This window comes from Syngnathoides biaculeatus, chromosome 15 (assembly GCF_019802595.1).
Source record: "Syngnathoides biaculeatus isolate LvHL_M chromosome 15, ASM1980259v1, whole genome shotgun sequence".
Classification (NCBI taxonomy): domain Eukaryota; kingdom Metazoa; phylum Chordata; class Actinopteri; order Syngnathiformes; family Syngnathidae; genus Syngnathoides; species Syngnathoides biaculeatus.
The window spans coordinates 7,457,327-7,469,762 of record NC_084654.1 but is presented as its reverse complement, the minus strand read 5'-3'; positions in this window follow the sequence as shown (position 1 = coordinate 7,469,762).

The window sequence follows — 12,436 nt, the reverse complement described above, 5'->3', positions numbered from 1 at the left end:
TTCAACAACGACACCCAGACTTCCCCCTCCCAGTCACTTCATCCAGCTCTTCCGGAGGTATACCAAAGTGTTCCTAGACCAGCAAAGAGTCAGCCTCTCCAGAGTGTCGTGGGTCGTCCCGTGGGTCTCCCTCTGGTGAGACATCCCCAGAACACCTCCGCAGGGAGGCATTTGGCTCCTCAATGTGGAAAAGCATTGGCTCTACTCTGAGCTCCACCTGAATCACACCCTGCGGAGAAATCTTTTTTTCTGGGATCTTGTTCAGCAGATTGTCATTCAAACTTTTTTTTTTTTTTTAATTGCTTCAGAAAAGACTATAGAGTGACAAAGCTGTCCCCCACATACTGCCTTTGAAAAACCTCACATCCCAAGGAGAGAAAAAAAAAAAGTCAGTTTTAGAATAGATTTTAAAGTTATGCTACTGGTCTATAAATCACTAAATCTTTTAGGTCCTGAATACATGAAATAAGTGCTTACGAAATACAAACACAGTTGAGCTCTGAGATCCCACATCTCAAAATCCCCCTCGTGAATTAAAATGAATTTTCTCAAGGTCTATGAGTAATATGAGGCCCTTGAGCCATAAGAAGGCGTTAGGGGTTCATGGCAACTTCGACTACAGCAAAATTCTTCTACACACTAAGGCAAAGGCAATAAATTGTTTTATTTGAGGGTCAGATATTACTCCAAAGATGGGTATTCCCACATATGGCATGAATTTTATGCCTAACATCACAGCAGATGATCATAATGTGAATCATGTCTCCTGGGATGTGACATCTCTTACAAGTAGCTGCAACATTAGGATCTACTGTATTTTTGAAAATTTAGTATTGGTATTATTTTAATATTATTATCAGAAACAGCAGATAAGAAATGGAGAGAGAAGAATGTTGAGATATTTATTTCCTCCCTGGTATGTGATTCTAATTATTTATTTAGGGGGGAGAACTACACAAATTTAAAATGCTGTATCATGCTCTCAGGGTCAGTCATGGGCCCCTCAAGTCATCATCTCTTGGTCCTCTTTATGTCTCCTCCGGATCCAGTTTGCGAGGGATACAGTGAGTGAGAGTTTGCAATGATGGGGTCGTCGGAGCATGAGTTCTTGCTCCCCCAGCGACCGTCCTCATCTATGACGAGATACTTTTGCTCGTTAAGGACACACTCTGCCCTTCCAACAAATCCCAGGAGAGACGACCCCGATCAGGCTTGATTATATTACGCTTGAGGTCTAATGTAAATTTGCACAGGCACCATTTTGCATCTTATTACAAATTACTCATCTGTTTCCAGATTTACTTTGTCTTTCAATATGTCCTTACAGCTGCCCTCGTCTCATCAATAAAGACCCCAAGAGACTTGGACTTCACAGTTCACATGCTTCCTTTTATGAGAAGAGCGATGGCAGTCTAGCTGTTCTTTCTTACAGGTTTGTCAGAGTCACTGCTGGTTGATCGCTCATGAACTACCTAAATAAATAAATCAAAATATTTCTAAATCTGGGGTATATTTATTTTGGGGGGATGAGGAGGATGCTAGTGGAAAAGTGGAGAGAAGGTCAGAAGGAGCTACATTGTGTCTTTGTGGCTCTAGAGAAAGCCTATGACAGAGTACCAAGAGAGGAACTGTGGTACTGCATGCGTAAGTCTGGTGTAGCATAGAAGTATGTTAAAATAGTACAGGACATGTATGATGGCAGCAGAACAATGGTGAGGCGGTGGGACTGCATCGGGGATCAGCTCTGAGCCCCTTCCTGTTTTCAGTGGTAATGGATAGGCCGACAGATAAGGTTAGTCTGGAATCCCCTTGTACCGTGATGTTCGCAGATGATATTGTGATATGCAGTGAAAGCAGGGAGCATGCAGAGGAACAATTAGAAAGATGGAGACATGCACTGGAAAGGAGCGGAATGAAGATTAGCCGAATTAAAACGGAATATATGTGCGTGAATAAGAGTTGGAGGGGGAAGAGTGAGGCTACAGGGAGAAGATATAGCGAGGGTGGAGGACTTCAAATATTTAGGGTCAACAATCCAGAGCAATGGTGAGTGTGGTGTAAGGAAGTGGAAAAACGGGTCCAAGCAGGATGGAACAGCTGGCGAAAGGTGTCTGGTGTGTTATGTGACAGAAGAGTCTCTGCTAGGATGAAGGGCAAAGTTTACAAAACAGTGGTGAGGCCGGCCATGATGTACGGATTAGAGAGGGTGGCACTAAAGAAACAACAGGAAGCAGAACTGGAGGTAGCAGAAATGAAGATGTTGAGGTTCTCGCTCGGAGTGAGCAGGTTGGATAGGATTAGAAATGAGGTCATTAGAGGGACAGCCAAAGTTGGATGTTTTGGAGACAAGATTCGAGAGAGCAGACTTCAATGGTTTGGACATGTTCAGAGGCGAGAGAGTGAGTATATTGGTAGAAGGGTGTTGAGGATGGAGCTGCCAGGCAAAAGAGCGAGAGGAAGACCAAAGAGAAGGTTTATGGATGTGGTGAGGGAAGCCATGAGGGCAGTTGGGGTTCGAGAAGAAGATGCAGGAGATAGGCTAAGATGGAAAAACATGACATGCTGTGGCGACCCCCTCACGGGACAAGCCGAAAGGAAAAGAAAAACAAAGAGGGTAAGTATTGTATCGTGAATGCTGAGTAAAGTTGTTTCATTAGTTTGCTTTCTGATTAGTGATGGATGCATTCTGGTCTTGGCCCACAAATCTTTACCTCGTGGGCCTCTCGGGGAAGGTCAAATCTCCTAGCCTTTATACTAGCTTTCCTTAACCTTTGTTGAAAACATCATGAGGTCAAAGTAAGATTAAAAGGTATATTTCACATGCACATATCCCTTGTGGTGCTCCAGCACATGCCCTTTTGCCCTGGATCAGATAAGTGCCCTTTCTGCTGGGGCACAATTTTTGAGATTTTCCATTCCTGTGAAAAGGTATTGTGGCTGAGTAATGGGGGGTGGGGGGGGGGGGACATCATACACTTAGGAGCACATAGAGTAAATATCTAGGCGTACGTGACCTCATTATCCCCCTTTTTTCACCACCTCTATGCAGGTGGATTCTTAAGATGTTCTTGAGCAAAGCATCGCCCCAGCACCCCAGCTCAAGTGGTGCAGCAGTCTTTGGTCGCCCCTTTCAACCGGAATCTCCCCTTGCATGTCTGAATCGGATAAATCACAGTGGGAGTTGCATTACCCCTTGACACAAACAAGTATCATAAAAAATGTTTTAAACATGCTAAGTAATTAATTTCATCGTAATTGTTTTATTATTTTTTTGGGGGGGGGCGTCTGGGTTGGATTAAATTTTATTGCTGAAAAGGCACACAAACAAACGCATGCAAAAAAGAAACAAAATGACAAGAGAATTTTGGCCTTCAAGGACTGAACGATTTGATCCTTTTGGCATCAAAGCTGTGAAAAAACAAGTTTAGACGGTGACACACACTGGCGACATATTGTCACCCACAAGTGGGATATTTTGTAAGACACTTCACTTTTATTTTATGATAATTTGAGGTCTCCATGGCCAGTTAGTGGAATATAATAGAAATATTATGAATGCACAACTACTATTGGACTGATATTCATCAGTTCGACATGGGGGGGGGAACGATAATTGAATAACTGGATCGATAACAAGAGCCGTATCATTTAAGTGTTATGATTATCTAATGACTTTGAGAATTTTAATTACAATGCTCGCATCCTTTGGAGGGCAGCTCTTGGCAAGACCCAGCGACCTATGAAGAAGCAGCAGATTCACATAGCAGCTCAAGCTGACAGAGGACTGAGTGGGGGCAGTTGGCTACATGCGGAGCACAGTTATAGTAATGGGCTAACAGCTAAGTTAACAACCGCTAACTGCCCTAGAATGCTGCTCCTGCCCATTTTTCTTTCTAGCTTTTGCTCACTAGACAATACATTTGTAGACAAATTGAATTCACATCAAAACACACAACATCCCTCCTATGCTCGACATGGACAGCCTGAATCTATATTAATATTATGAATCTATATATAATAATGACGTGCATTAGCGATTGCAACTCACTTTTCAAAAAATTTCATTTTTTTTGTCACAGAAAAATTCATTATTCATCTGTTTAAAGCAATGATCGTAAATTTCAATTGATAAATATAATTTACCCCCGACAAGTGTCATTCTCGCTTTTTAATGAAACTGAAAATGAAAATCTGCTCGCATTGTTGAGTGGAAGGACCTCCTGCCACACCACAAACAACTTTGTTAAAAAAAAATGTCACCCAAAAGGCCAAAGACCAGAGAACAGAGAATTTCAAGACCACAAATATTTTTACTAATTTAATTTAGATCGTAATTGATTATATTACGCTTGCTGTTGCTTGTTGTTGTTGTTGTTGTTGTTGCTGTGAAAGCCTGAATGAAATCAACCTGACCACAAACATGTTGCAGGAAAATGTAAATATTTTCCTAGCCCAAATATTATTATTATTTTTTGTGTGGAAAAATACAAGTTAATATACAGTGGATATAAAAAGTATACACATCCCTGTTCAAATTTCTATGAACTATAAAATTCAATTGGATTTTAAATGCAAACTTTGAAAGGCGAAGTAAAAATGAGAAAATATGATTGTACAAGTGTGCACACCATCTTATAACTGGTATGTGGTTGTATTCAGAATCAATCTGCTTTTGCTTCCGATTCTCAAACTCGTAGCATCTTAAACAGGAGGCTCTGGCCAACCCGATCATAATTCAATAAATCCTGCTGAATTTGGACTGAATGTTGTGAATACTCGACGTGGGACACTTCTGGCGACGACTTCAGTGGACTAAAATCACCATCTTGTGCAATCTTAATACCCAAATTGGTAAACCAGGGGTTGTGGGTTCATATCCCACTGGGGCCTCCACTCCCTGAGAGGGGTTGCGTCAGGAAGGGCATCCGGCGTAAAAATTGTGCCAAACATATACATGTGCGTTCATCTGAGACGCTGTGGCGACCCCGAAAGGCACAAGCCGAAAGAAACCTACTTACTATCCAAGGAAAAAGACTAGTGAAGAAGAAGTGGGAGACGGAGAGGCTTAAGGAATACATTGAGATACGTCGTAGGGCAAAGGTAGAGGTGATAAAGGCTAAACAATACGCATATGACAACTTGTACACCAGGTTGGATACAAAAGAAGGAGAAAGGAATCTCTACAGGTTGACAGTGGGATAAAGATGGGAAGGATGTGCAGCAAGTAAAGGTGATTAAGGGTAGTGATGGAAAATATGTTAACTGGTGCAAGGCGGAAGGTGTCTGTTCTTCTTCGTGACAGAAGAATATCTGCTAGGATGAAGGGCAAAGTTTAATAAACAGTGGTGAGACTGGCCATAATACAAGGATTAGAGATGGTGGCACTGAATAAACAACAGGAAGCAGAACTGGAGGTAGCAGAAATGAAGATGCTAAGGTTCTCGCTCGGTGTGAACAGGCTGGATAGCATTAGAAATGAGCTCATTAGAGGGATACGATTAGAAATGAGCTCATAAGAGGGACAGCCAAAGTTGGATGTTTTGGAGACAAGGTTTGAGAGAGCAGACTTTGATGGTTTGGACATGTTCAGAGGCGAGAGAGTGAGTATATTGGTCGAAGGGTGCTGAGGATGGAGCTGCCAGGCAAAAGAGCAAGAGCGAGAAGAAGACCAAAGAAAAAGTTGATGGGTAGTTGTGAGGGAGGATGTGAGGACAGTGGGTGTTAGAGTGGAGGATGCACGAGATTGGCTTAAATGAAAAAAGATGACACGCTGTGCTGACCCCTAACGGGACAAGCCGAAAGAAAAAGAAGAAGGTTGTCTTCAGAATCAAATACAGTAATTCCAATATATGCAGTACTTAATAACAGCCTTAATATAGCCCCACCTAGAGAAACCTCCTCCGGCACACTGGTGCACGTTGAAAGATGAAACAAAAATAAAAGACAAAGTTGATTCTTCACATGGCATCTTATATGTACGTAGCAGAGGTGAAGGAAGTTGTTGCCAGCTCACAATGTACAAACAAGAACTTTTATTAGCACAGCAAGGACAACTTGTGCCCTAGCAACTGACATGATTCCTCTGATGTACTGCATTTTGGAAAAGAAGAAGGTAGAGTGCCTCGAGGCGATCTTGAAAAGACAAAAACACAGGCTCGTAAAATTGATCCACAGAGAAGAATTATTATACAGAACACAGAAATAATCTACCTTAAACAAATTTCTAAACAGAATGTTAATGTTTGGCACGGTGGCGCAGCTGTAGAGTGTTGGCCTCACAGTTCTGAGGACCTGGGTTGAATCCTGTCCTCGCTTGTGTGGAGTTTGCATGTTCTGCTCATGCCTACGTGGGAATTTTTAGGCACTCTGGTTTCCTCCCACGTCCGAAAAACATGCGTTCATAGGAGACTATAATTTGCCCTTAGGTGTGATTGTGAGTGTGGCTGTTTGTCTCTCTGTGCCCTGCGATTGGCTGGCAACCAGTTCATGGTGTACCACGCCTCCTGCCCGATGACAGCTGGCATAGGCTTCAGTACTCCTGCAACCCACATGAGGATAAGCAGCTCACAAAATGGGTGGATGTTGATGTTTGATGTCTAAATTAGCATACTCACTTTATAATTCATTGGAGAGCCTTCACCTTTTTGTGTAGTATGTCGGATAAGATGAGAAACTGCGTTTTCTGTGAACCCATGGGTTTTGCATTGTGTATCAAAATGCTTGAGGTGAGAAGGTGACTTTTACCGTTTTTTTTTTTTTTTTTTTTAATCTAATTTCATCCATTCATGGTGCAATGGTTAATTTTGCATTTTCTAAAACTTGGGTAACACTGTCTTGCCCCATCACCCTGGGACAATCATTGGACCAGCAAATGCAGTGTGACAACGCAACGCTTTGTAAATGATGCTGGTTGGCTTTAAAATCTCCCACAATGCATCCGTCAATTTCTATGACTTGGTTGACTGGGGTTTATCATAGCTGACATTGTGTGAATTAACCTTAGCTGATCATGATCATACACAATATACGATGCAGTTATGATGGATAATCTCCTTGCGATGCCATGACATTCTTCCAACATTATATTTCTTTGAAATTCAAGTTGAGATGCAAGCTGAAATGACACTTTTTCTTTTTTGTAGTAAATTAAGACAAGTGAAAATGCTTTGGTATGTCTTTGGGGTGTAACAATTTGTCCCCTACATAAATGTATCAATTTATATTCTCACATTAATCTGCATTTCCAGACATCATATATTGAGCCAAGATCATTTGAAAAGGTAATCAGCTGATTGTATTGATCCTAGATATACCGTACTATCATATAACCCTTGTACTACTGCATACACATTTATACCTACAGTACATATATTTTCGTGACACTCAAGGTAACACATCTAGAAGTTCTGACATTTCTGTAGTTTCTCATATTTATACCCGTTATATACTTTTTTTAAAACCTCTTCTTGAACATACCAGGTGATTTGGTTTTAAATTCAGTTTCAGTTGTTTCATACATTAACAACTAACAGACAGACCTTTTATTCACGTTTGGTTTTGTCCAAGATTATTTTTAAAGAGACTTGTACTCCTCAAACTATGACAACTCTCTCTGATTTCGAACAGCTTCTGAATACTGAGGCAAAGTAGCTGGTTGTGTGGCTTGTACATTATTTGTGGTGTTTTGAATTCAATCAGGTAATAGAATTTGGAATTGTTGGTTGTATATAATTCAATCGATTGATAATTCGTAGAGATCTTTTTCTTCTTTGTAGTATGTATAACTTCAAGTAATAGTGTATACCAGCATCAAAAGAAAGTTTTTAAAGACTTGCTTACTTTGTCAATATTTCAATTTCAAAATGTTGCCAACACGTCAACTTTAAAACTTTGGCAGTAAGGAAGAAGAAGAAGAAGGCTAAAATCACCATTGAAGCAAGTAATCCTGTTTTCTCAGTCACTTGGCCAAATTACATGTTTGTAATTTGTTTTGTTTACCGTGTTTACATTTGTGTTCTACTGTTGTTGTTGGAGAATCAACTTTTGCCAATAGGACAAACATGCTCGTGGTTATCTGTAATCCTGGCCAACCCAATTTGTCCAAAGGCCCACAGAAGAGCCAATACAATCCAAAAAAGAAGTGCAGGTGTGGGGGGAAAAAACACACACACAGGGCATGTCTGAAATACATTAATGTATAAAAACAAATGTAAATTATTTAGAACCTGTCATTTCGATCTGCTCACAGACAAACCAAGGGGGCATGGAGAATGTAATGGAAATAGTTTTCTCAATAATAGAAACAATTCTGAGGAACTGGTCAAAAATTTATTATGTTGACTGTGGTCAGAGAAACTGAAGAAATGGTTTGCAGGTTACAATATAATTTTGCACATCGGTCGACTTCCTATTGTGAACGTTCTCTAGGCTCTAACTAACAGATGAATGTTTCTAATACCGATTCCACAAATTAGTTCAATTCTTCTGTGTCCCCTCTGTTGTTTGTCAAGACAGACAAATTTGAGTTGGTAGGCTTGCGTCTGGGTGTCAGGAGAACCACAAAGCAACAATAGCCGCAGTAACAGAAGCTATAATAGGAGATCGCATTTTCCAGGAACTTGAAAAGGGAAAAGTAATCGTCTCAGTATAGTGCCCTGAACACCAATGGTCAAGGTAAAGAATGTATAAGATAGAAGGTTTGAATATGCAATACCAAAGGAAAAGGGACACTTTTCTTTATCAACGTTTTACCTCAAATGTTGCAAATGTAGTGATCCACATTGTGGTTCTTCCAAACTCCGACTTCTCTTTATTGGGCTCAGAAACTCTTTAAAATTAGATACTAAAACCTTGGGCAGTGTCAGTTCTTCACAAGGAGAAGCAGCACTTTATAGTGCCAAACTACTTGGTTTATTAAATACAATAATTCACTGTGTGTGCATTTTTTTCAGTAGTTTGTCATTTACTTGCATGATTATTAACACACCAAAACACCATTTGTGTATTTTTTTTTTAAATCATACTGTTCAATAAAGTAGCTTTTTATGATGCAACAACACTGCAATTTTAGTATCCCATATAGTCAGAAGGCTGAGAATGGTCACACAAAGGGGTGCAGCACATCATATTTAATCTCAGCATTAATTTTTGTTCTCTGACCCCTTCCCATCTCCAAAAAAATAGTGCTGTATGCAACTGTTTGAAAGTTCAACCCATAAATTTTTATCTGTAGGTAGCTCTGTGTCTCCCTAGTCTGTACATGTGAGGAGTTGGTAGATTCTTTGAAAAGGCTAAGGGAAAAATGAGTCAAAGGTAGAGCTGAAAAGTAATTGCTCCTGTATTCTGACAACATCATCCTGGATTTGACTTAGTCGTTTTTTCCCCCTTTCGATCCAGCCATCCATGTCTTTTCTATACCACTTATTCTCATTAGCGTTACAGAGCCTATCCCAGCTGACTTTGGGCGAGAGGTGGGTCACACCATAGTCTGGGTGCCAGCAACTCACAGTGTGCATATAGACAAACATTAACAAAAAGTTTCATGGCAGAGGACAATTAGTAATCATTTTCATCCATCTACACAGGACAAGGCGGCACAGTGGATCAGCTGGTAGAGCGTTGGCCTCACAGTTCTGAGGTCCCGTTTTCAATCTCGGACACGCCTGTGTGGAATTTGCATGTTCTCCCCGTGCCTGCGTGGGTTTCCTCCGGGCACTCTGGTTTTCTCCCACATTCCAAAACATGCAACGTTAATTGGACACTCTAAATTTCCCCTAGGTGTGATTGTGAGTGCGGCTGTTTGTCTTGATGTGCCCTGCGATTGGCTGGCAACCAGTTCAGGGTGTACCCCGCCTCCTGCCCGTTGACAGCTGGGATGGGCTCCAGCACTCCCCGTGACCCTTGTGAGGATAAACGATGAAGAAAATGCATGGATGGATGGATACACAGGACAATTTTGTCATCTACATCCATCTACAAACCAATTGCAGTGAGAACATAGTCGAATAGTTTAAGGACAATGTTCTTCAAAGTACAATTGTAGGGAATTTAGGGATTTCATCATCTGCGGTCCATAATATAATCAAAAGATTCAGAGAATCTGAAGAAATCACTCCACGTAAGTGGCAAGGATGACAACCAATGTTGAATGCCCATGACAACAACTGCTTTAAGATCAACCGTGAACTGCTCCAATGGGAATTGAAGATTGCAGCTTGATGAAGCAGAAACACATCTGCATTAAAAAAAAAAAAAAGAGTATTCAATTAACCTCACATGCATGTTTTTTAGAACGTGGAAGTACCTTGAACAAACCCACACAAGCTCAGGCAGAACATGCAAACATCAAATAGCTTTGACACACACAAACTCAACAACCTCTTAACTGTGAGGCAGTTGTGCCTACCTGTTGACCACTGTGCCCTTTTCTTTTGTGTAACAAGGGCTATTAAAAATAATTTCAGGTCATTTTTCTATTCTTTTCTAATTGCAAGAAACTTGATTGTTACTTGTTAACTTTTTAAATTTATTTACGAGGACAATATCCCCTAATAAATTTGATATAATTGTATTGTATTCTTCCCCTAGTGGTGAAATAAAACAATCCGTTTAGGAATCCCATGCATATCTGTCGACAATTATAACAGATTTCCGAAAAGTCTCGTGGCAAGGAATACAAATTAGACTGCAGTTGTGGTGGCTTTTTTTCCACATTACATTAATACGGGTGCGGCACACTGAAGAAAGATGATAAAAGCTGATTAGAATGGTTTCTTTCCACATGAGTGCATCAGGAAACACACACTGGTAATTCTCTAATTGCGCTGCGCAATGTTGTGCAGGATTACGTGAATGAAGTCTTTACCTCAGATGACAATTGTGGTAAATCAATTTTCCTTTTTCCGGTAGGACTTTACTCCTATCTAGTGTCAAACTAATGATGGCATAAGCATGTGGGACAGGAGTCATTCATCAAAAGCATAAAAAAGCAAAAGCTGAGCTGCTTCTCTGTTTCTCTCTTTCCTCATTAGTAAGACAAAATTACTCGTGAGGCGAGTTGCTTGCAGCTATCATGCTCTAATTGACCCCTCTGTGGATATTGCGCAATCCGCGTCACTGACCAATCAGAGGCCAGAGATCTGCATAAACCAAAGCCCGTTTTTGCTCCCGCCATTTTCTCAGACAACATTGCATGGTCCAGTATAAGTTTTGTTAGCGTTTTATCTCGTATTTGGGTTATTTAACAAAAAATATGGTTAAGAGGTGTAGTCACGGCCTTTGTAATAGTGACGACAGGTATCCTGAAAGACTAGTTGGTGGAGTTCAATTCGTACCCTTTCCAAAACCGAAGACCCAGTACGAAAAATGCCTTCGATGGATCAAACTTTGTGGAAGACCGCATCATCAACTAAATCCACCTAATATCAACCGGAACACATATGTTTGCATGAAGGAATACCCTATATTTGATTTTCAATACATGTCTCGTATAAATGAATTCGAAGTTCTTCGTGTGAACGATTGACACACTTATTCTTTGTTGAGCGATATTTAGCGATGATTGGACTGCACAAACGTGTTGCTTTCTTGCTGGCTCGCGGCCGAAGCTTAACCAAACTGTTTTTGCACGAAGATATGCCCTAAATTTGATTATTAATATACGTCTCGTATAAATGAATGAGACGTTCTCCGCTAGCATAACATTGCTACGTGTGAATGATTGAATGAAATCAGAAGCATGGCGTCTGTCTCAGTTAACAATGTATTGTATTGTATTTGCCATTTTTTACAAATTGTTTGTCTTACGTCAGTGCACGTGGCGTGACGTCACTTCAGGAGGCGTGGTTAAGTGCCCTGTACGGAGGGGTCAATTGTGAAGGAGATGGATTCATTTAAGAAACACAGAAGCCTTCTGGTTTGATTGAAATAGAATTCATTTTTAACTTAACTGAAAGCAAAGTCGAACATCATTTTACTGACACTACAGGTCGAGTCATTCACTGTATGTCATGCAGTGTCCATGAGACTCAAGAAACAGGGCCCCTGCAAAACTGCATTTTATTTCATTTACTTGAATATTGGTTACTTTCAATAACTTTTATTTTATTTGAATTCTAATACATTTGCATTTATTTCGAGTTATTTTCACCAAAACAACTGCTGATATCTAGCACATAATAGTGATGTTGGTGTTTAAAAGATGGGAATTGAAGGCAAAGTTGAGAAATCTTTTCATGGCTCGATTGGCGTATGCTATTCATGCTACTTTACAAAAAGTGGAGTCAAATTAATTTTTCCTGGAAAGGAAATGTGTTCATCCTTCAACTTGATGAGGTGTTCTGCAAAGCTGAAGAACCGGTGGTATTGAGATTAGGAGATTTGACTTTGCAAAAAATGCCCAGAGCGTTGGTGACTGTATCCAACTATTTTGGGTCAC